Source organism: Anolis carolinensis, chromosome 2 (genome assembly GCF_035594765.1).
Source record: "Anolis carolinensis isolate JA03-04 chromosome 2, rAnoCar3.1.pri, whole genome shotgun sequence".
Lineage (NCBI taxonomy): Eukaryota > Metazoa > Chordata > Lepidosauria > Squamata > Dactyloidae > Anolis > Anolis carolinensis.
The window spans coordinates 104,250,929-104,273,697 of NC_085842.1; the positions used below are offsets into that span (position 1 = coordinate 104,250,929).

Sequence of the window (22,769 nt, forward strand, 5' to 3'; positions counted from 1 at the left end):
ACATGGATAACTGAGGTCAGGGCTGCCATTCAGCAGACTTCACTGTGTTTTCTGTGTATCGTTTTGCATTTTTCGATGGATGCTGGTTCCACTCGAGTCTATTGTATATTGATAGACACATATGTACTATGTAAGCTGGGTCTAGTGCTTGAGTCTGTCAGTTATACTGAGAACAGGCAGACCTGGGGATGTAGATGGGGTCTCTCTTTCCTTTCCCCAGTCTGATGCTGCATCTGAGGAACTGAGCCTGATGCACAACTGGGAATGCGAATTAAGCAATTTCAGTATTTCCCACCATTATTTACATTGGCTGGAGCTGCTGGGAGTTGTGGGATATCACCATCAAGAGTATCACCCTGTCTTCAGTGGATGGGTGAAGCTTTAACAAATTGAAATCTGTAAAGCAGTGGTTCTCAACCTGTGGGTCCCAAGGTGTTTTGGCCTACCACTCCCAGAAATCCAAGCCAGTTTACCAGCTGTTAGGATTTCTGGGGGTTGAAGACCAAAGCATCTGGGGACCCACAGGTTGAAAACCACTGTTTACTTTTAACAGAATTTTCTCTCCATAACATATTGGTAGAGAGTTAGAGCATATTTATTTTGGATTGGGAGTGGAAGTCCTTCCACATGACACAATTATAGCAGTGCAAGTCCACTTTAACTTCCATGGCAGCATCCCATAGAATCTACAAATTTGTAGTTTGGGATATCACTAGAGGAGCTCCCTGGCTGGGAATTCTAAATGTCCCTCTCTAAACAACAAAGCCCAGAACCTCATAGGATGGTGGGTAATGAGAAATCACAGTGCTATGAATAGTGTTAATAAATTTACCAATGTTCACAATTAGACAATCATTCTATTAACATGTCATTCGTTTAAAGTTTTAATGGGAAAAATACTACAGTATTATTCTCATAAAGAAAAAGGCTACAGTTCACAATACAATTGTATTCTATATTACAAAAGCTCAGCAGAAAAAAAAATAATTCAAGTTTCATGTGGGGGAAGTGGTGAGCCCTAACTTTTAAATCTGAAGGTTAAAACAACTTACAAAGCTGTGAAGGTGACAGGAAAAAGATCCACAGCTCATTAACAGACATCCTAAGCTCAAGCTTTTCATTAATCTTCCCAGGCACCATGACTAATTATTTTAATAAAAATAACCACAGTGTTTTGCCAGCAGACATAAGCCTTTCAGGACCTACCAGAGGAAAACTCAGAGGACTTATTGGGAAATGTTGTAAACAGATGTAATTTAACATCTGCAAGATGCTCATATGCTAGAAAAGGGAGGGGGGGCTAAAACAGCAGAGGGCTCATCTTCACTAAAACTGGTCAAGTTCTGATGTATTGATACTCCATCTCTACTTGCTTGCCTATCATCCTTTTATCTTATGGAAAGAAGGTCTTCATTTTCAAAAATTTACTGTCTTGCTTGAATATTTTGTAGCTCTTGAAAGCATAAAGACTCGTACTATTTATCTCATCAATTACAGGGCTATATTTATTTACTTTTGTTAGAATATTTGCAGGTTACCGTATGTCCTCCTTTCCCCAGATACATCTTCTTTTTCAGAGCAAAAAAGTCTGTGTTTTCTTACAACCCCTCGCCTCCAAAATTTATTTATTTATTTATTACATCACTTCTACCCCGCCCTTCTCATCCATCAGGGGACTCAGGGGGGCTTACAATATAAACATACAATTTTATTGAGCAACAGTAAATCCAATTATTGTGAACCCATGAAACAAAACAAAGTGGCTTGTAGAGAATATCCCATCACTGAAAGTGGCTAAGATTATAGCTTGTAAAACTAATATCATTTTTCTGCTGTGATGGGACTCATGAAGTGAGGCTGGAGGGCAAAAGGGAAATGGTGGTAACAACAGCTATGGTGAGAAAAGACCTTCCTTCTCTTCTGGATACCCCAATGTTTATTTCCTCCCCTTTTTCCCAAGACCTTCCACCTGTTGTTTTTTTCACTGACCAATAGTGCTTCTTTTTGAGCATGGGGGGGGGGGGGGGGGCAAAGATTTTTCAGGCCTTGGGCGGCAAAGTGCCAGGCCCTGCAAGCCAAGCCTATGAGCATTGAGCGCTCGGTGCTCGACTGTAGGCCCTGCCTGCCGGGCCTACAGCCAAGTGCCGAAAATCAGTCTACCAAACAGATACTATTCCTTTTTAAAATTCGTTTCACTGCTTCTTTTGTCTCCGTGGAGTTGTTCCGCTCTGAGCAATCCAAATGGATGGTACAAAACCATGAAAGAAACAGATGAAACAGGATTCGGGCTCTACTCTAATATATATGAAACATTACCTTTGGGATATACTGTGAGTTAAGACTTCAAAAAAAAAAAGAGCCTTTCCAAACTCTGATTATTATATATATTGTATCCTATTAAAGCTGAGGCCACAGTCTTCCAGTTTGTTCAACTGAGTTACCATGGGTCTTAGCCAAAGATTCCTAGCAACAAAATATTGCATTCCTATGGTTTTACTGGCCAAGAAAATGTGAACTTGACTGCAGTAAAGAAGAACATTTTGCAATGGCTCAAAATGTCAGGGTTGAAAAACTTGGAATTTTTTTATTAATCATTCCAACACTCAAAAATTAATTAAAATGACTATATTGAATTGGGAATGGTATTGTTCCTCTTGAGCAACTGTGAAATAAGCACAGTACCTCAAGTAAATGAAAAGGGACCTCTTTGGATGCCTTAGAAGAAGCTGATTCTCTGATGGAGTCATATTTTTGAGCTTGCCGTCCAAGCTTTGTGCACAGATTCCAGCTTCTACTTCATCCTAGAGCTAGTCAACCCTGCAGCTGTACTCTGAACTTTCCCAACCCCAATTAGGAAAAACAAAAAGTGAAGCGAGCAGCTGAGGTTTCAAAGCAACCTGACTTCAAATGATTTGGTAAATTTCTTTCCCTTCTTAAATTAAAAAAACAGACAGCCTAACCCTGGAAATATGATGCCAGAGCACAACTAGAAGACATGGACTGGCTAAGAAGTTCAAAGGTATCAGCCAAAATCTATTAAATGTACCATCTGCTTGTCTCCCAAGTACTTTCCCACATATCTTCCAATCCGTCCTTAGATTAGCTCGTTCTTAAAATTCTAGTTAAACCATGTCATAGCATATCTGTTGATGACATCTTGTGCTATGATAATAAGAATAGCATTATGGATGGTCAAACTAAGGATTAGAGATGTCTGCCTTCATTATTCATCTTACTCATTTTAAAAAAATAATGAAATGGAAAGCTAAGACATTCTACCATTTTTATATAATATGCATGTTTGACTTACTGGGGATTTATTTTATACTTTTTAACAAGTTTATAATATAACATACATAGAACCAACCAACCAACCATACAACACTATATTATATATACACACACACACACACATATACATGCATACACACACACACACACACACACACACACATACACACATACATACATAGAATTGCAAACTTAGCTTAGGTTCCCATATTTCTCCGAAATAACTTTCTGGTGCAATATCACCAAAGGGCTAGTGGTGTCTGGGAACTTTCATATATATGCTAAGGCAATCTTGTTGGTGGCAGCTCAAAATTTCATAGCTTCCATGTCCAGCGAGGAATGTTTTTGATTTATATTTTGTCCAACATCTGTGGCTGGACAAACTTTGGATCTAGATAGATCTGATGAAATTGATCTGTGGCTACCAAGAGTGGCATCATAAGCATGACCATATGGATTTTGACCTTCATGTTCCTTGTAATCTTTGTAAAGCTGGTAGACAGAACCTGATGGACTGCTCTCAGAGACTGTTGAACCTGAGGATTTTCCTGAAGCTTGAGCTATTAGTCTTCAATGAAGAATAATTTGTTGTTGTTGAGTGCCTTGAAGTCATTTCCAACATATGGTGACCTAAAAATGAATGTATCATGTGTTCACTAAGTAACCATTTCTCTCCCCCTTCTGCAGCCTAATGGAAACATCATGCCTGCTAAAATAGATGGGGTGGGGGAGAGTTACAATTGTGGCAATAGTGTCACAATCATGTGTAAGTAGTGATTGTGAATACAAAACCACTATAGATGAGTACATTTATGTAGTCATTCTAAATTCATCATCACTAATTAGTCATAATTATGACACGAATGCCATGATCATAATTCTTCCCATACCTAGAAACTACTTTATGGGCATCAGCTACATGCCATCAAGTATAACTAAGTACCAGATGGTGATTGCTGGTTATGATAATTTCTTACTATTTTGAGGGATGCGATGATAAGGCAGCTCTTCCCCACCCCCCAAATTGTTGACCAATTAGCCATTCTTGGGCAAAATAAAACATGTATCAATTGGAGACTGTTTTTTGAATGAAAATGATTACATAAATCCTTTCTAGTTTCAGGCCTCATTTTGGACAGAGCCACTTTTAAACACACTGGTCAAAATTATTTTGTAATAGGGTCCTCTAAGATCTCTCAGTGGGTTTGTTGATATCATCAATCAAAGTATCCAAAGTATCCTTCTACCACCCATAATTCGCCACTGATAATCAAATTGTGCTTAACCTTATTGGTTAATTAAAAGTGAATGTAAAAACAGAAGCCTTTCTGATTTTCATGGAAAATTGTTTTCATCAGACAGATCATAAAATAAAAACTTAAGTAACATTTTGTCTTTTCCACTTTTGCATCTTGGCCTACAGGCATTTTCAAAGAAGAAAAGTTCAAGGGAAAAATGAACTACCAAATTAAATTAATAAATGATCCAAATGTCAAATGCCTAACAGGTTCAAGTGTAGTCTGTTCTTTTTGCCTTTAATTCTGGAAGCAGCCTGAGAAGAACTTCTGTAAAAAGCATAGTGAAATTTCTTCCCATCCCTTGGACACAAATTGTGGGAAGCAGCAATATCTCACTAATAAAGGAGAAAAATACACTTGAATGAAGTAACTCGTGTTTCGAGCAGCACTGGGGCCATTCTTATCTCATTCTCTCAATAGTGCGACTGTGGGTGTATCTACCCTGTAGAATTAATGTAGTTTGACATCACTTGAACTGCCATGTCTCAATGTTATAGAATCTGGGGATTTGAAGCTTGGTGAGGTACCAGCATTCTTTGTCAGAGAAGGCTAAAGACTTTGGAAAGCAATGTTGAAGTCTCTACAGTGTAGATGTATCCTACTCCAGTGATGAACTCCTTTCAATATTTCACAAATAAAAGCCAGTGTAAGGTCAAGCAAAACCAAAGTGTGATCAAGATGACAGAAGTTCTTAATGAGAGATAACTCACAAGCTAAATACAATTGCAGCGGGCGGGGGGGGGGGGCAAGATTCTGCTTCTCCTAAGACCTCATCATATGGGGCTAGATACGGTGGCACACGCTGATCTAGCCCCTGTCACCCACAGAGCAGCCAGCTCTGATAACACAATGTCATGCTGGCTCTGTGGGTGAAGGGGGGCAGAACCAGCATTTTGCTGTCACCGCTCTGACAACACGGGAAGCTTCTTGTGTTGCCATTCCTTCAATGGGAGAAGCGGCACACTCCACGCTTCTCCCTGTGTGAAGAACTGTGAGAGGAGCCCGGTGAAGGTGACGGTGGCTTCCTGATGCCTGGCGGTGAACTGGAGAGCCGTCGAGAAACACTGCCGATGGTATGATAAGGCTGCTAGTCTTTCCCTCTGCTAATCTGAGTGCAAACTGTTTTTGCACCTTGAACTAAGGCCCCTTCTACGCTGCCAAATAATCCAGATTATCAAAGCAAATAATCCTCATTATCTGCTTTGAACTGAAGACTCATATCATCCAGTTCAAAGCAGATAATCTGGGATCAGATTCTGGGGTATAGGGCAGTGTAGAAGGGGCCGGAGTCTACACTGCCATATCATCCAGTTCAAAGAAGATAATCTGGATTTTATATCAAGGCAGACAATTCACAATATCTGCTTTGAACTGGATTATCTGAGTCCACACTGCCATATAATCCGGTTCAATGTGGATTTTATACAGCTGTGTGGAAGGGTCCTAAGATTAGATTAACTGAAATAAACGGAGGACTAAGTGGGAAACTGGGAGAAGGGAAATCTGGAATATTTTTAAAGCAGATGTAAAATGGGCGATAGACGGCGAATCAGGACTGCCCCTGCCAAGTTGGGACCGTTGGAGGATTTGGTAATGTTTATCAGTATGGTGACTGCTTCTTTCATAGGCCACTTCTACACTGTCATATAAGATCCAGATTATCTGATTTGAACAGAATTACATGGTAATGTAGACTCATGTAATCCACTTCAAAGCAGATAATGTGGATTATCTGCTTTGATATTCTGGATTATATGGCAGTGGCTGCTTCAGCATTTCACTTCTACACACCTCAAAATGGCCAACTGCCTTGTTAGCCTATCCAAGACAAGTGAACAAGAAAATTACAAATGGGCTTTTGTTGCAGATACTGTATAAACATTTCCTGTTATTCTTAGTGTTTACCTTCAAGACAACTACAATTTTCAGTGATTCTTTCATAGAGTTGTTTTAGCAAGATTTGTTCATAGAGAGTTTGCCATTACCTTCTTCTTAGGCTAAGAGAATGTGACTTGCTCAAGGTGACAAAAGTCCCTTCCACACAGCTGCATAAAATCCACATTGAACTGGATTATATGGCAGTGTGGACTCAGATAATCCAGTTCAAAGCAGATATTGTGGATTATCGACCTTGATATTTTTGGCTATATGGCTGTGTGGAAGGGCCCATTGTGAATTTCCATGGTTGAGCGGTAATTTGAACGTAAGACCCCTTACACACAGCTGTATAAAATCCACATTGAACTGGATTATATGGCAGTGTGGACTCAGATAACTCAGTTCAAAGCAGATTTTGTGGATTGTCTGCCTTGCTATTCTGGGCTATATGGCTGTGTGGAAGGGCCCTTAGACTCTCAGAACCCCAGACTACAACACTAAGCTTTCCCCATAGCCAAGTGCAATGCTATTTTGTGTTCCCTTTCTGGTTGCCTCATCAAGAAACAAGCATGGGATCATATGTTCTGTTATCTGCAGTTGGTAGTGTTTTTTGTTAGTTTGTTTTTCACAAAAAAGATTACAGCCTATCATGCCTATTTGCAATTGCATGCTAGAAGGAATCAATGTAACTGGAAGCTATTGTTTTGTCTGTTAAAACATATTACTTTAAAATTCTGACAAAAAAAGCTGCAGGTGTAGAAAGTGAATTACATTGTTGAGCATGGAAATAATAGCAGTGTTATTTTTCAGAAAAGGAGATGCTTCTGGAGAAAGTTTAAGTGAATTCAGCACGACCAAGAAAAAAGCAACCTATATACAATCCAGAGTAATCTTCCGTAGATGTGGAATTTTAGCTGGTTTAAATTATATTGCTTCAGACCAATCTCTTGTTACAACTACACAGCCTTAAAGCATTAGATTAGAAAGTAATCCCAGGAGGGTTTCCACAGGCCCCATATCTTTAAAGATCGGGACCTTTAGAGGTATTTTTAAAAACTGGATTAAACTGAGTAAATTCGGTTTACTCCCATTTTCTAGCTTGAAACATCATCTGGATGCCTCAGGCTAATTCATTCTTTTAGCCGGGGTTTTAGATCTGTGTAGAAGAGCCCTCAGTGGTGCACCGGATTAAACCTCTGAGCTGCTGAATTTGCTGATCAAAAGGTCGGTGGTTCGAATCCAGGGAATGGGGGTGAGCTCCTGCTATTAGTCTCAGCTTCTGCCAACCTAGAAGTTTGAAAACATTCAAATGTGAGTAGATCAATAGGTACCGCTCCTGTGGAAAGTTAAAGGAGCTTCATGCAGTCATGATGGCTACATGACCTTGGAACTGTGTATGGACAATGCCAGTTCTTCGGCTTAGAAATGGAGATGAGCACCAACCCCCAAAGTCAGACACGACTAGACTTAATGTTAGGGGAAAACCTTTACCTTCACCTTAGAAAGGCCCACAGTTTTTAGCTAGCACTAACAACATTGGGCTTGCTGTGAATTGCTTTCAATCATTTCATATAATTAATCATGGTGTAGTGAATGTTGACTCTGGACACCACAATCCCATTCCCCATTTGGCCATGGGAACCCACTTAGTAACCTTGGGTGAATATAGATATTTCTTTTCAATATATAATAACAATTTCTATTAGTTTGTGCAGTTGATACCATTATTGTGTCCCTCATTTCAGGTAACAATTTGTTTAAGAAAGAATGTTTTTTCTAAAAAAAAAATGTGTGTGCTGTTATTTGGTGAATCAAGCCCCAAATGTATTGTGATAAAGATGTTACATGAACAAGAAATACATAAAAACATGAGCAGTACAGAATGTCACAGACTTCCAATGTTTGGGTTCATTTGGTCTGTATGAATAAAACACCATTGGGGCTTCATTAGATGCATTTGTCTTCAACATCTGCTTTCCCTCTTAGCATTTTCCAGCTAAATCCAGGCCAGGGAATCCTTTCCTATCCTTGATGGTTTCATATAGTTCAAACATGACTATCATATAAAAATATCTGAAAGATTCTTCAGACTGGACTGTACTTTTTCATTTTTACTTTGAGAATCAGGGTCAAGTCATTTTAAATTACTCTGGACTGAAACCAGAGTGATCCTTCCATGAATGGAAAGCTCTTTCTCTTTAAGGAAAATTTTAACATTGAGCATAGGATCCCTGCCAAAAGATGCAAGATAATTTTCATCTACTCAGCATACTCTTCTAAAACTGTTCAAGAAGATATCTGAACAGCTTGGTGTTGCTTCTCAGGAGGCTAGAGAGATGAGGGGGAATCATATATGAGGGTTATCCAGAAAGTAGATTATGTTTTGGAATTAAAAATGAACAAAGTATAGGAGAAAACATTTACCATATGCAGTTGAAAGCCACACCTAAATACCACTTCTCAACATAGTCGCCATTCATCTAGGCACTTATCATAGCGATGAATGAGCTTGGCAACTCCTTCCCCACAAAACTCTGCCGCTTGCATCCCCAACCAGCTGGTCACCCCTTCCCGCAGCTGTGCATCGTCGCCAAAACGCTGCGTTGCCAGCCACCCCCTCCCCATTGTTGGAAACAAGTGGTAGTCGCTCAGTGCAAGGCCTGGACTGCACGGCAGATGAGGAAACAACTCCCACCCAAAAGACCCCAGAACTTCACGTGTGTGACCTGCCATGTGGGGCTGGGTGTCCCCATGAAACAGCAAAATCCCTGCGCTTAACTTACCCCCATGCTCATCCTGGATCACTCTTCTAAGGTTTCGCAAAGTTTGGCAATACCTTTCTGAGTTTATCGTCATGCCTTGTTCCAGGAAGTCCACAAGAAGCACATCTTTCCTGTCTCAAAAAACCGTTGCCATAACCTTCCTTGCCAACATCGTTTGCAAGCATTTGCAAAACCTTAGAAGAGAGATCCAGGACGGTTTTGTGGGGAAGGAGTTGCCAAGCTCATTCATTGCTATGATAAGTGCCTAGATTTGAATGGCGACTATGTTGAGAAGTGGTATTTGGGTGTGGCTTTCAACTGCATATGGTAAATGTTTTCTCCTATACTTAGTTCATTTTTAATTCCAAAACGTAATCTACTTTCTGGATAGCCCTCATATATTTCTTACCTCTAGTGTGATCATCCCATTTCTGTGAGCTCATCTTGCAGAAAGGAAAGATCCAATCCAGGCAGCAAGGGCAAAGTAATGGTCAGTCCTCAAATTTCTAACATTGAAGTAATGGAGAATTTGTATTGTAGGTGGCAGTACTCTCATTTTGTTCTTCTCCCAGTTACTATGGTTGTGCATGGATCCATTTTGAAAAATGGGCTCCAGCTGGTTTGGCCAGCCATCCCAGCACAGGCTCCACCACCATTTTTTTCCAGCCACAACAGACCACGTGGCTGCCAAAAATGACTGCTTTCTGTTTCTTTCAGCTATGTATGGCACACAGAGAGGCACCTGCGCACCCGCACGGGGTTTCCCTATGAGCCCTGCCTGTTAAGCCAACCAAAACAGAAGAAAGCCATGATGTGTCTTTCAGCCAAACTGGGCTTCCATTTTTCTGTTGCGAGCAGGCTTCTGAGAGACAGTACGGTGATCTAAATTCTCAGTGCCGCTCGCAGTTCTGCATGGTTTGCCTTGCTTTTTGACTCAAATAGCATTTTTTTTGTGTGTGTGTCAGGAGCGACATGAGAAACTGCAATTTGCTTCTGGTGTGAGAGAATTGGCTGTCTGAAAGGACATTGCCAAGGGGACACCCAGATGTTTTGATGTTTTACCATCCTTGTGGGAGGCTTCTCTCATGTCCCCATATGGAGCTGGAGCTGATAGAGGGAGCTCATCCACGCTCTCCCCGGTTTGGATTCAAACCAGCAAACTTCAGGTTAGCAACCCAACCTTCAAGTCATCAAATCTGTCGGCAGAAGGGTTTGACCCACTGCGCCACTAGGGGCTCCTCAGCAATAAATAAGCAGTTTACTTTCTACATACTTAAGAAACTGCCACTGATGGTGCCCTTCACACGAGGCAAGCTTCAAAAGTGGAATAGAGATATCTTACCATTTTTAAAGCCGCCATAAAATGAGGAAGTAATGTATATCTTTTTTAAAGAATGGCTAATGCTCCTTCAGATGGTTTGGCTCCCATTGAAATAAATGTTGAACTCAGCTTCATTGAAAGGGTGTTGAGGGCAAACAATACCAGAAAGGCTGGTTTCTTAAACCTGATGCTTTTAATCCAGGATATAAGAACAGATCCCAGAAAAGAGGGGGGGGAGGGGGAGGTTCTTAAGACTGATGCCCTAAAAATTACGGAAAGGGGAGCCTCATAAGTTCCCTATTGCCGCCAATGGGCCAGATCTTCCCGGATCCTTCAGTTGCTGGATTGAAAAATGGATTTCAGTTCTCCTAAATTCAGGAAGTTCCCGAAAAACTGAAATTCGGATCACTGAAAACAGATTGGGGTTTAGCTGAATTGTACATCCCTACCAGCTATACCACAGATGGCAAATCATTTTTTCATTTTGAATTGTTGCATCATAGAGTTTTCTTGGTAACAGACATTCAAAAAGTATTGCCATGCCTCCTCCTGTATAGTATTATGAAGTGTTAGCTATGGTGCCACTGACATTGTGTCTGGGAGATCTCTGCCAGTGTCACCCTTCACTGCCACTGCTGCCCAGTAGCTGTTTGGCACATCCAGTCTGGCTCCTCAGCAAAAGCCTGACAGACTTGGGAGGCAATAACCCTGCTGCCATCAACATAGCCTCTTGCCTTACATGAGCATGAAATCCCACCATAACAGAAAGGTAGTGCCATGGTGGGATATATATATCTGTATCTATTTTTCATCAACTGTCTAAATCCAAGAGAAAAATACGTAATACATAAAAAATCTTTTAAAATAGTCAGAAGCTGTTTATTATTCTCTTCTCTTCTTTCTTGAAGCATTTCCCAACTATTGGCTCCAGGCCAAAACCCTTGCGGAGGAAGTGGAGTCATCATTCATTAAAAACATATGCAGAGCTCTGATAGATCATGTCAAGGAATGCTTAATATAACCAACTTTGACATTTAACAAAAAGCCTTTGACCCCTGTTATAAATATTTAGGCATTAAGACAGTCACAAAAATCTGTATTTTATGCTTCAGAACATTCAAAGCTAAAGGGTGTTTCCATTCCTTTTCTGTCTGTGCAGCTTACTCTCTTTAGTCTGAACATTCAGTCCCAGCTCTGTTTTTAATTATAATATTGTTATCCAATGCAGCTGATTTCTGTAATAGCCAGATTTATTAGTTGATGCAATATTATATTGTATCAATATGTAATAATATGTAATACAGTTCTTTTTAATTAAGATAGTGTTAGCATAGAATAAGAGCAGCAAATGTAATGCTATTACAGTCCATTAAGATAACATTAGTAGAGACCAAGAATCTATTTGAAATATGAATTTACTATTGAGAGAAAGAGATAGTAAACATAATTAGAATGCATAAAATCACTTACCCATTCCATGATCATACCGACTATCTGGAATTAAAAAATCAATAATATTCCAAAATCCAAAATCTTCCACATGAGTGGCTGATATAGTGACACCTTTCTTTTTTGAAGGTTCAATATACCCAAATGTTGTTTAATTTGCACAATTATTTTTTAAAATAATTTGTTTAAAGTGAAACATAAATGAATTTCATGTTAAGACTTGAATCCCATCTCCAAGATATCTTATTATTTATATTCAAGTATTCCAAAATCTGGGGAGGAAATCCAAAATATAGAACACCTTTTGCCCCAAGCATTTCATATAAGGGGTACTCAATCCATAGTACATTTTCCTGAGCAATATACTAGCTGAAAGGCTTTAATGGCTTTGATGCCCTGGCGTTAGAGACATACCACTGCACATTGCAACAGGGAAGAATAGGGGCTAAATAAGTTTAATTGGTACATTTGATAATAATATAAGAGAGATGAATGAATGAATGAATGATGGGTTTGATGAAAAGGCAGATTATTGAGAGATTCCTCCCATTGCGTCTGCCCGTCACTTCTGGTTTTGAAAAAAATACAGTGAAGTAGGGAAAGACACCTTCACATACTTTCTAAGGCAAGGCCTTACACTTTGCTTTAAGACAGTGGTTTTCATCCTGTGGGTCCCCAGATGTTTTGGCCTTCCACTCCCAGAATTCCTATCAGCTGGTAAACTGGCTGGGATTTCTGGGAGTTGTAGGCCAAAACTCCTGGGGACCCACAGGTTGAGAATCAGTGCTTTAAGAGAAAACAACTAATCCTGAAGCAGAAAGTCCCTTTTTAGAGCAAAGTGTATTTTTTTAGCAGGAGAGGGTTGCCCAGGTGCCTCAAAAATAAACCAATAGCAGGGCAACCCACAGACTATATGGTGCCTGCCAAGAGGCGAGATGGACAAATAATTCAACTTGGTATAAGTCTAGAGTCCTATTAGTCTTAATTAGACAAGAACCATAGAATAAATTGTAGAATGGTCAGTGAACACACAGGTAAATTCAATGAATTGGATATAGGCATCTTCTCATTGGGACGGAGGGGAGGGTTTCCCCCTGCCTCAGTACGGTCATTGGCTAGTCTGGTGAGGAAAGAGGAAAGAGTCTTCTCGGTAGCTGCTCCCAGGTTGTGAGATTCTCTTTGTGGGAAGGGGTAAAGCAGTCCTGCACACCTTCCTTTCACTGGTGAGCATTGCAAACACCTTTTTTCCTGCAGCATGGATTTAAAGATTGCCTGCGGGAAGCCTTTTTTAAAATGGGGGATGGGATGCTGTCTTTTTCATTTCTTATTACAGAAAATAATTTTAAATAGTTTTACACTCCTTAAAATTAATGTTATTTTAATATAAGTTGTTTAATTGTATTTAATCATTTATCAAAAAGTTTTTAGCTTTACTTCTCTTTAGTCTTTGTCTAATCACCTTTCAGAAAAAAAGATGAGATATGATGATAATAAAAACAACAACAACAATAAAAACAACAAAACAAATAAATTAACAATAGGATTTAGTGTATGTGGGGAAAGAGAGTTACTTGAACTACAATTCCCAGAATCCATAAACCCCTTGGTCACTGGCCTTGCTAGTTGAGGGAGTCTGAGGCTCGTGATCCCAAAAGTAACATTTTGAAGCTCTGACCTGTATTGCTTCATTTTTTGATCTTAACAGAAGTCTCTTAAATTGGTTTCCAACAAGGAAGGTCCAGAAATCAGACTGAGATTGATTGATCTCTGAACAATTTCCAGTCAATGTTTTTGACTCTCAGCAGTTTAATAAAAAAAAAGATTCTTCACTGCTTCCTCTGAAATCAGCTCCTTGAATCTCTTCACTGTAGGTCATCCTAGTGCATGGCTCATGGGAAGCCGAGCCAAGTTCCCCTGCTGCTGTGCCTAGTGTTTGGCAATCATCACACCCACCCTTCAGGATTTTGCACCTGGCTCTGGTTTGTAAAGTTTCTAGTTGGCAACGTAGATTGCTGTATGGTATGTTCAGCATTGTTCCTTACCACACATCAGAATGGTAGTGGTTCTTGCGTGTAAGCTTACATCAATTGCGCACACACAAGTTTATGAGTCTTAAGTGGACTCAGAGCGAAGGCTTTCACTGAGTTTCTGCCACCTTCCTGCAAAACACATTAACAGTGGCAGAGTAATTCAGTAACCCGCTGCTTAATCCAGAAAGAATGAGATCTGATATAGTCATGCTCTGTGGTTGTTAATGTCAGAGTTATATCAACAACCCCAGGGCTGCCGGCTTTATTTATTTAAAAGAAGAAGAATCTGGAGATAGCAACAATTATGTTAGATTAACCTTGGCATTACTCCAGTAGGAAAGGAGTATTGCCAGAGCCAAACATTGTTCCAAATATAATATATCTGTTACTGTTCCTGGGTTTCTATTTATTATGTTTGGAACACTAATCTGTACTTAATTGCAGGAACAGAATGCCAGCGTATCATGCCAACTAGGTTTCTTATGATCTCGTGTTTAGCTGTGAGGGGGAAAAAGTCTCCTTCTATCTCTGCTTGCGGTTTCAAAGCAGCTGTCTTTGATCTTGTAGTTTCGTGTGTTTTCTGTTTCCTCCTTTTTTCATCTGGGATAATTAATGCAATTATGAAACTGTAATCTTTCTTCCCCTTTCTATATTCCCCACTCCCAAACAATATCATGTTTTGTCATCCAAGACAACAACATAGCACCTCTTGCTTCCAGATTTGTGACATTTTTGATCATCTGGCAGTTGATGGTCTAAATAAAATTGATAGTCCTGATGAGAGAAGACCATTTGAATAAAGGGTAAATCAACAGTGATTAAATTGCAGCTAGCAGTTGGACTAGGCCCATGTCTCTTAACTCCAGCAATTCACATTAAGGTATTCTTGTCTACACATGAGCTTTTCTATGAATCAGTTGGAATGATAAATGAGTGTATGATTCTACTAGTTCTGTTGTATCTTTGAACTATTTTTGATACCATTATCCACAGTATCTTTATGGACTGCCTAGCTAGAACGGATTTGGGAACACCGTGTTATGAGAGCTCTGATCCTACTTGAATGCTCAGTTTTCCTGTGCCCCGTGGTCTGTGGAGTACTGTAAGAGTTTGAGGAAGTCAGGGGGTCCTGCCCTTGGAATAAAGAAAACATACTCCCTTAAGCCAAGGGGAAGAGACACAAGCCATATTTATGAATGTCAGCTGGGTGATTGTGAAGGTGTGTGTGAAGAGTGGGGCTGGGGGAAGATAAAAAGAATGAACACTGAGAAGCAGGGAGGGAGAGTGAGTGATCAGATGCCTTTAGATCTGATTGTGACGTGATGCAATAAAAGACTAATTGTGAGTACCTTATCAGCATGCCTGCTTCTGCTTGAATATTTCTTTTCTACATTATACCTACCCACAGCAGAGGAACAGCTTTAACCCATGCATGCCATATCTTATGCTGTTCCTTTTCCCATGCAGAAGGAAAAACTTCAGCAGGCATCTCAAAATTCCATCTTGTTTCTTCTGTAAGTTGGAGAGGCCATCCAAAGGTTTGGGCTACAATGTTACCAAAATGGAAATAGTATGCAGCTTTACCTACATTCCACATGGAAGGTGTGGAATGCTTAGCAAGTGCTTTGATATGGGTTGAGAGAATAGGTAGAGGCAAACAAACTCACCAGTTATCAAGACAAGTTGGAAATACTTTTCTGATATTGATAGAAGGGTTCTACATTTATTGTATTATACAATTTCTTAAGGATCCGCTTGTAGCTTCTGATACTTCCGGACTTCTTGTTGAATGAGGAAACTCAAGTTGTTTAACTACAAAGTGACATCATTCTTCTTCTTCTTCTTCTTCTTCTTCTTCTTATTATTATTATTATTATTATTATTATTATTATTATTATTATTTCATTTCTATCCCGCTTTTCTCCTGTGGGTGGGACTCAAAGCGGCTTACAAAAATAAAAAACCAATGCAAATACATCCACACACATTACATAATCACCCAAAACATCATAATCAGATAAGACATCTGTAGTTGGGGGTGTCTCAAATTAACTTTTAGACACTTCTAATACAATCATGCAACAACATCAAGATAATATTTTACACAAGCAATCCAACAAGAGACATCATTTGTGGACTATGAAAACATAATGGAAACCAGGAAACATATAATCTTTTCTCCAAGGTCCTTTTTTTAGGCTGTTTTGGTGAGGCCATCAAAAAGAACAGAGGCAACAATGCTGGTTTCCTGGGACAGGCATCTCATAATGTCAATGAAACAAGTGAAAAGAAACATGCCCCTTGTATCCGCAGACTGTGCTCAGTTGGCATAGGATGTTAGAGCAGGATTTTAGAGGCTGTGCAAAGAGAAGGATGACAGAGGCACTGTATTTCCATTGTGTTTTTCAAAGGTAACAGAAACATATGACACCTTCCAACAAAGAAGTAGATAGCATACCCTCTCTCAAAATGTGAGATCATACCGTGAAATATTATTAAATTGCAGATTGGCATTTACTTAAACTTGGAGGCATAATTTAGTACACACTCAACAACTTAGCTAGCTCTAATTTTACTCCTTATTAAAATTTAACATGATGGACAGTTCAGCCTTTGCCAACTCCCAACTTCATTTCAGTACTTTCATTGTTCCTTAGATTTTCTTTCCCAAACCAGTCCAGAAAAGAGTTGGCCAGCTGACCATTTGCATTTCAAAATATGGTGGAAGTTCCCCTTATGTTGGTAATGAATGCAAACTCTTACAGATACAAATTCTTAAACTATGTGCTTGATTCTGGCATTTTTATTTTATACACACACACACACACACACACACACACACACAGTTGTAGGCAAACTCATGAACTATTTTTCCTGATAATATTTTTTCTATTGGTCCCTTAATATTTGTCTGGTTTATTGGGATTTGAAAAAGTTTCTCCTACCCCATTAATCCAGATTTCAACTGTTTTCCATGAGACTTGTCACCTGTCTGAGAAACTTGACACTGTGTTCACTGAAGCTGGGTGCCAGTAATATTTCCCTTGAGAGTATCAATGGATTCTACTAATGGTTAGAATCTGCTTTTTTCATGTCAGGAGCCACTTGAGAAACTGCAAATCACTTCTTGTGTGAGAAATTGGCTGTCTGCGAGGACGTTACCCAGGGGATGCCTGGATTTTTTTTGATGTTTTTACCATCCTTGTGGGAGGCTTCTTTCATGTCCCTGCATGGAGCTGAAGCTGATAGAGCAGTGGTTCTCAACCTGTGGGTCCCCAGGTGTTTTGGCCTACAACTCCCAGAAATCCTAGCCAGTTTACCAGTTTCTGGGAATTGAAGGCCAAAATATCTGGAAACCCACAGGTTGAGAACCACTGTGATAGAGGGAGCTCATCCACACTCTCTCCATGTTGGATTTGAACCAGCAACCAGAGCCGGTCCAACAATGAGGCGAATTAAGAGGTCGCTTTGGGCGCCAAACATACGGGGGCGCAGTCGAGACTGCTTTTTCTGTTGATTTGTTGTAAAACATGATGTTTTGGTGCTTAATTTGTAAAATCTTAATGTAATTAATGTTTAATAGGCTTTTCCTTAATCCCTCATTATCCAACATTTTTGCTTATCCAACGCTTTTATTTTTCAGTTATTGTTGGGGGGGGGGGCAAATTCTGTTCGCCTACACTTGAAAAATACCTAGGGCTGACTCTGCCAGCAACCTTCAGGTCAGCAACCCAACCTTCAAGTCATTAGTTCTGCTGGCACAAAGGTTTAATCCACTGCGCCACCAGGGGCTCCAGAATCTGCTCATAATCAGGGCTTGATAAATTTGATGGTATGATGGAAAGAGTGGCCTCAATGAAACTATATTGTGTTGATCAATAACTCTGTAGCCCTAAAACTTGAAATACAGATTTTTCACAGTGGCAGTTTTACTATTTGCATGAGCATGGATGTGCTCATTGTATGAATTGTGTTGTTGTAATGTACATTAAAGTCGATTCTAAGTAATGGCATTCTACCATTGGATTTTATTGACAAGTTTTTGGAGAAAGTTTCCCATTGCCTTCTTCTAAAGCTAGGAGTGTGTGATTCACCAAAGATAATAGAGTGGGAGATTTGAAATTTTTTGGTATCCACTGGATTTGTTCTCAGGCCACTCATCAGACACCAAAACTGGTAGGTGCTCACATCCCATACTATACAATGGCATAATAAAATTGTGTCCCTTATACAAAATGGCAAAAACAAGATTCCTCCTGGTTCCACAAAATAATTTATATATTTCCTAGTACACTTGTATATTTGTATAATGCAAACTAATCATAGCTTGGAAAAAATGTTTTAGTAAGTTTATGAAATTAAGTAGTTTTCCAAGCTCTCAAAGCAGTAGTAAATTTACCAACAAAGAACCCTTAGAAGTTTTTATCCAGCTGCAGCAGTGCACACATGGTGAGCAAACTGAAATCGAGCTGTAGAACATGCTTGTTTTCAAACTCCACAATTTTCCCATCTACGTAAATGCTCTTTCCGGCACTTAAGCAACTGTTAGTCATTTTCTGTTCAGCTGACTTTAATTTTTGTCTACATTCTTCTTCAACCAACAAAGTACAAATACCAATTCCAGAAATGTTTGCTGTGCTTTATTGACTTTAATAAGAGGCTTTTGGTGTATTCTTTTCTGGTAAATGGACACATGCTTATCTTCACATAATCCACATGTTGGATTGCTGGCCTCTGTTCATCCAAAATGCCTCTGATCCTTGCAAAAGCCTTCACCAGCCATTGTGCCCATTCTGAGGCTGGGCAAGAAGGAGATCAAGGCACATGGCCTATATGTCCTGGAACAATTAAATCTCACTTGCATGTTAGTCCAGAAATTAAGTCTGGAGTCTGGTAACAAAGTGAGGCACGATTGTCTACTAAGAAGGAAAATAAATTGTTTACATTTTCCTACCTTTTCTTACCTGTTCCTTCTAATCCCACTTCTTTATGCCATGTATCAATGTACTTTCAATTTTACTTTTCAGTTTGATCCAAGATATCCCCTTGGATATGTCAACTGCAGATAGCAGTGTTAAAAGTACTTGAAGGGTTGTATAAAACTGATCTTTTTAGAGAGTATTGTGATCATGGAAGTTCTTTTGGCAACCCCTCAAAACCACTGCTATAGCAGGTAGCCTTGCTGCAGGAAACCTTTGATCTTAAATCAGGAAGGTCCAAATGCATGTTTTTCTAAAACTTATGTCTTCTGCTTTTGTCAAGAATCCTAAAATGAATTCCATACCACAGCTAACTTTAACATGGCACCTAAATGTCAAACATTACAGGGTACAGAAAATTACACAGAAACACACACCTCTCTCCTAGCCCCACCTCACAACTCTTCCCAATTCCACCTCCTGCTCTTGTTCCTCCCAGTTGTCGCACTGAGCATGTCCAGGATTCTTCAGACTGAGTCCTATTGTTTATACAGAGTTTGCAACTGTCTTATCTTTATCTAGCTACTTCCCAGGCCAAATTTAGCCTTGAATGAGTCCTGAATGTCCCTTTGTTTGTGAAGCTGACTGCTCACTCCTAATTTTTCCTTCCTTTCTTCTCCTGATGTGATGCCTGAACCAACAACAATCTATTTCAAAATGGCAATTAATACAGATTTCATTCTCTAACAATTAATAAAATTATATTATTCCAGCTAGCTGTCTTTATTACTCTCCCCCCCCCTCCATTTTGTTCAATATTGCTGGCATACTTGTTCTTTTGTCAAAATCTTTGCTGGTAAATATGAACAGGTCATTTGGCACTCCGACTACACCAGCCGGGTCAAGCTGAGTCTATTTCTGACTGCCCTGCCCCAAAGAAGATTCTATTTGTATAGCCTAATTCTGTTTGAAAGGATTTTTTAAAAGAGATTTCTAAATATAAGATGACCTAAGAAATAACATCAGATTTTCCTACACTTTGTAGTTGCACACTTTTTTAAGTGTCAAAATTATCACATTATAGTGGGTTGGTCTGTGGCACAGCTGGTTATTAGCCAGCTGCAATAAATCACTACTGACTGAGAGTTCATGAGCGTTGCACCCCTAGGATACGTAGGCACCTCAAAACCACACTGGAGGCCCACAATATAAGCAAGCAAGCTGTTTATTGAAGCTTATATGCAAGCAATAGCAAAACAAAGTTCAGAGTCAGTAAAATAGGTTTAAATCCACAAGAGCAAGGTACTTGAAGAAAGGTATCAAGAATAGTCCAAACAAAATTAATTCCAAGGCATGAGTCAAATGATAACCACAGGAAACAAGACTAGAAAGCAGGATTAAACTCCAAGATGGTCCAAGGTATGAAGTCAATGTTGAAACACAAGGTGAGGATCTTGACTAGAATAGAAATCAAATGGTAAAGTCACTGGAATATCCAACTGGATTCAAGGCCAAACCGAGGCTGGAACTTGAAGCAAGATACATGGCTGCAGGAATACACAGGAACACAGAACAAAGATCTTCCTCTCTTGAATTAGCAGCATTACCACTTCTGGCTGTGTCAGGGAAAGCAACCCTTTTAAAGGGAAATCCAAGGTCTTTTTCCCATGAGAAGATTTCTTATTGTTTTGCTTCAAAAGCAACCGTCTGCTCCTCCTCAAAAATTCCCTTCCCCTCCTCTAGTGAGTTATCGCTGTCTTCCTGTCAAACTAATTATCTCTCCACTGTATCAACTCCCACATACAAACTAGAATGTCCATCTGGCACTTGGAGATCCGACCTTGACGGCTGTGAGGAATGTGATTCAAAATGCCTGCTTGCAACCATTCTGTCTCTGGTCCCAGAATCCACTGGAACAAACTCTGGCTGCATCGCAGGCTCTGGCTGCATCTCAGGTCCAAACCCAGACTCCTCTGGCAAGGCAGGTGCCTCTGGAAAAGCAGGTGCAGGGACAATAACTGGATGAATGGGGCCAATATCAGGCTGGGCTACAACAATGAGATCGAAGCCCAGGTCTGATTGAACTCCCAACCATTAATAGCCTAGCTTGCTATTGACCCAAGCAGCTCGAAAGACAGTTGCATCTGTCAAGTAGAAAATATAGGTACCGCTTTATGCGGGGAGGATAATTTAACTAATTTATGATATCATAAAACTTCCAGCAGCATGAGGAAAGTAATGAAGAAGTACTACATAAAGGATTTGGTGTCACAAGTGGATGATGAAGTGGCAGCTCCCCCTGTGGCTGGAATCGAGCATACCCTCATGAAGCCAGAAGCTAGAAAATGTTAAATTGCCTCTATGTCTGTCTATATGTCATATGTCTAATGGAATTGAATGTTTGAGTCCCCTTTGGGGTGAGAAGGATGGAATATAAATACTGTAAATAAATAAATAAACAAATAAATAGCTGCCATAGTGAGTTCCCACTAAAGTCAATGGAACACTTATGCAAATCTCGTTGACACAGTGGGTGTACCTCAGATGGGACAAAGGTCATTTTGTAATCATCAAAATGAATTTGATATGGTGAACAAAGGAAAAGATGTTTTATTCTTTGTTTGACATTCTAAAAACAGTATCCTCTTTATTCAACCGTCTAAGATCCTTATTCCTTAGTAATTCCTCAGGCATCTTGTATGTACAGAAAACACCTAAAACTGCAATTTTTCAGGATTTTATTTCACTGAAAAACACCTCCATACAGTATAAGTAATGCAGCAATTTATTTTAAATCGCCCCTCCATGCTGCTACCTCTCCCCAAGCCAAAACAGCATCCTGAACAAATACATTTCAGGTATCATTTTCAGCACAGTTCAGTACCTGGGTGGAAATTGGCCTTGTATCCACTTGAGTTGCTCACCCCTGCCCTATAACAACTGAGGAATAATTGCACATGCCTTGGGCAAATGAATAAACTTCAAAGTTGCCATTTGACAAGAATGCAGTTTCCCAAAGGTATAGCACCATTTTATTTTATTTATTTATTTTTTTAAAAAACACATCCAAATGCCAAGAAGTCAGTTTGACATTCAGGAATCTGCATCGTATGCTCTGTTAACATCAGGGGTGCTGCTCCACATCAAGCAAACATGTGTCCTGAGACTTCTGGTTGTATCGTTGAATGCCATGTAAAACTATTCCACAATTCATTCAAATGGATCCAGGTGATTCACATTATTCTCTGCTCTTTGGAGTGAAGAGATAATCGTTTCTTTTCAAAGAATGGCATTTTCAAGGTGTCCCTACAGACAGAAACTAGAGTTTCCCAGTCTCTGCAAATTCAAATGCAGTATGACCTGCACACTTAGAATACATCTAATCTATTGCCCACACTCTCTTTCTTTATATATATTCTGACCAGATTTCTGTCAAGATTATTATGGTGGTGGTGGTTGTTATTACTACTAGTAGTACAGTAGAGTTTCACTTATCCAACACTCGCTTATCCAATGTTCTGGATTATCCAACACATTTTTGTAGTCGATGTTTTCAATAAATCGTGATTTTTGGTGCTAAATTCATAAATACAGTAATTACAACATAACATTATTGTGTATTAAACTACTTTTTCTGCCAAATTTGTTGTGTAACATGATGTTTTAGTGCTTAATTTGTAAAATCGTAACCTAATTTAATGTTTAATAGGCTTTTCCTTAATCCCTCCTTATTATCCAACATATTTGCTTATCCAACGTTCTGCCGGCCCGTTTCTGTTGGATAAGTGAGACTCTACTGTATTACTTATAACAAAATCAGT

The 22,769-nt window shown here is 39.5% G+C and overlaps 1 long non-coding RNA gene across 2 annotated transcripts in view; it reads left to right on the forward strand.

The window, feature by feature from the left end:
- Positions 1-22,769, forward strand: part of LOC103279589 (uncharacterized) — a 111,746-nt gene that overhangs the window by 77,853 nt on the left and 11,124 nt on the right. The window contains exon 1 of one of the 2 annotated variants that reach the window (XR_506879.3): positions 13,798-15,370. The exons of the other annotated variant lie outside the window; for it this stretch is intronic. This is a non-coding gene — a long non-coding RNA (uncharacterized LOC103279589). Of the gene's footprint in view, positions 1-13,797; positions 15,371-22,769 lie in introns of those variants that run through there. 2 annotated transcript variants of the gene reach the window in all.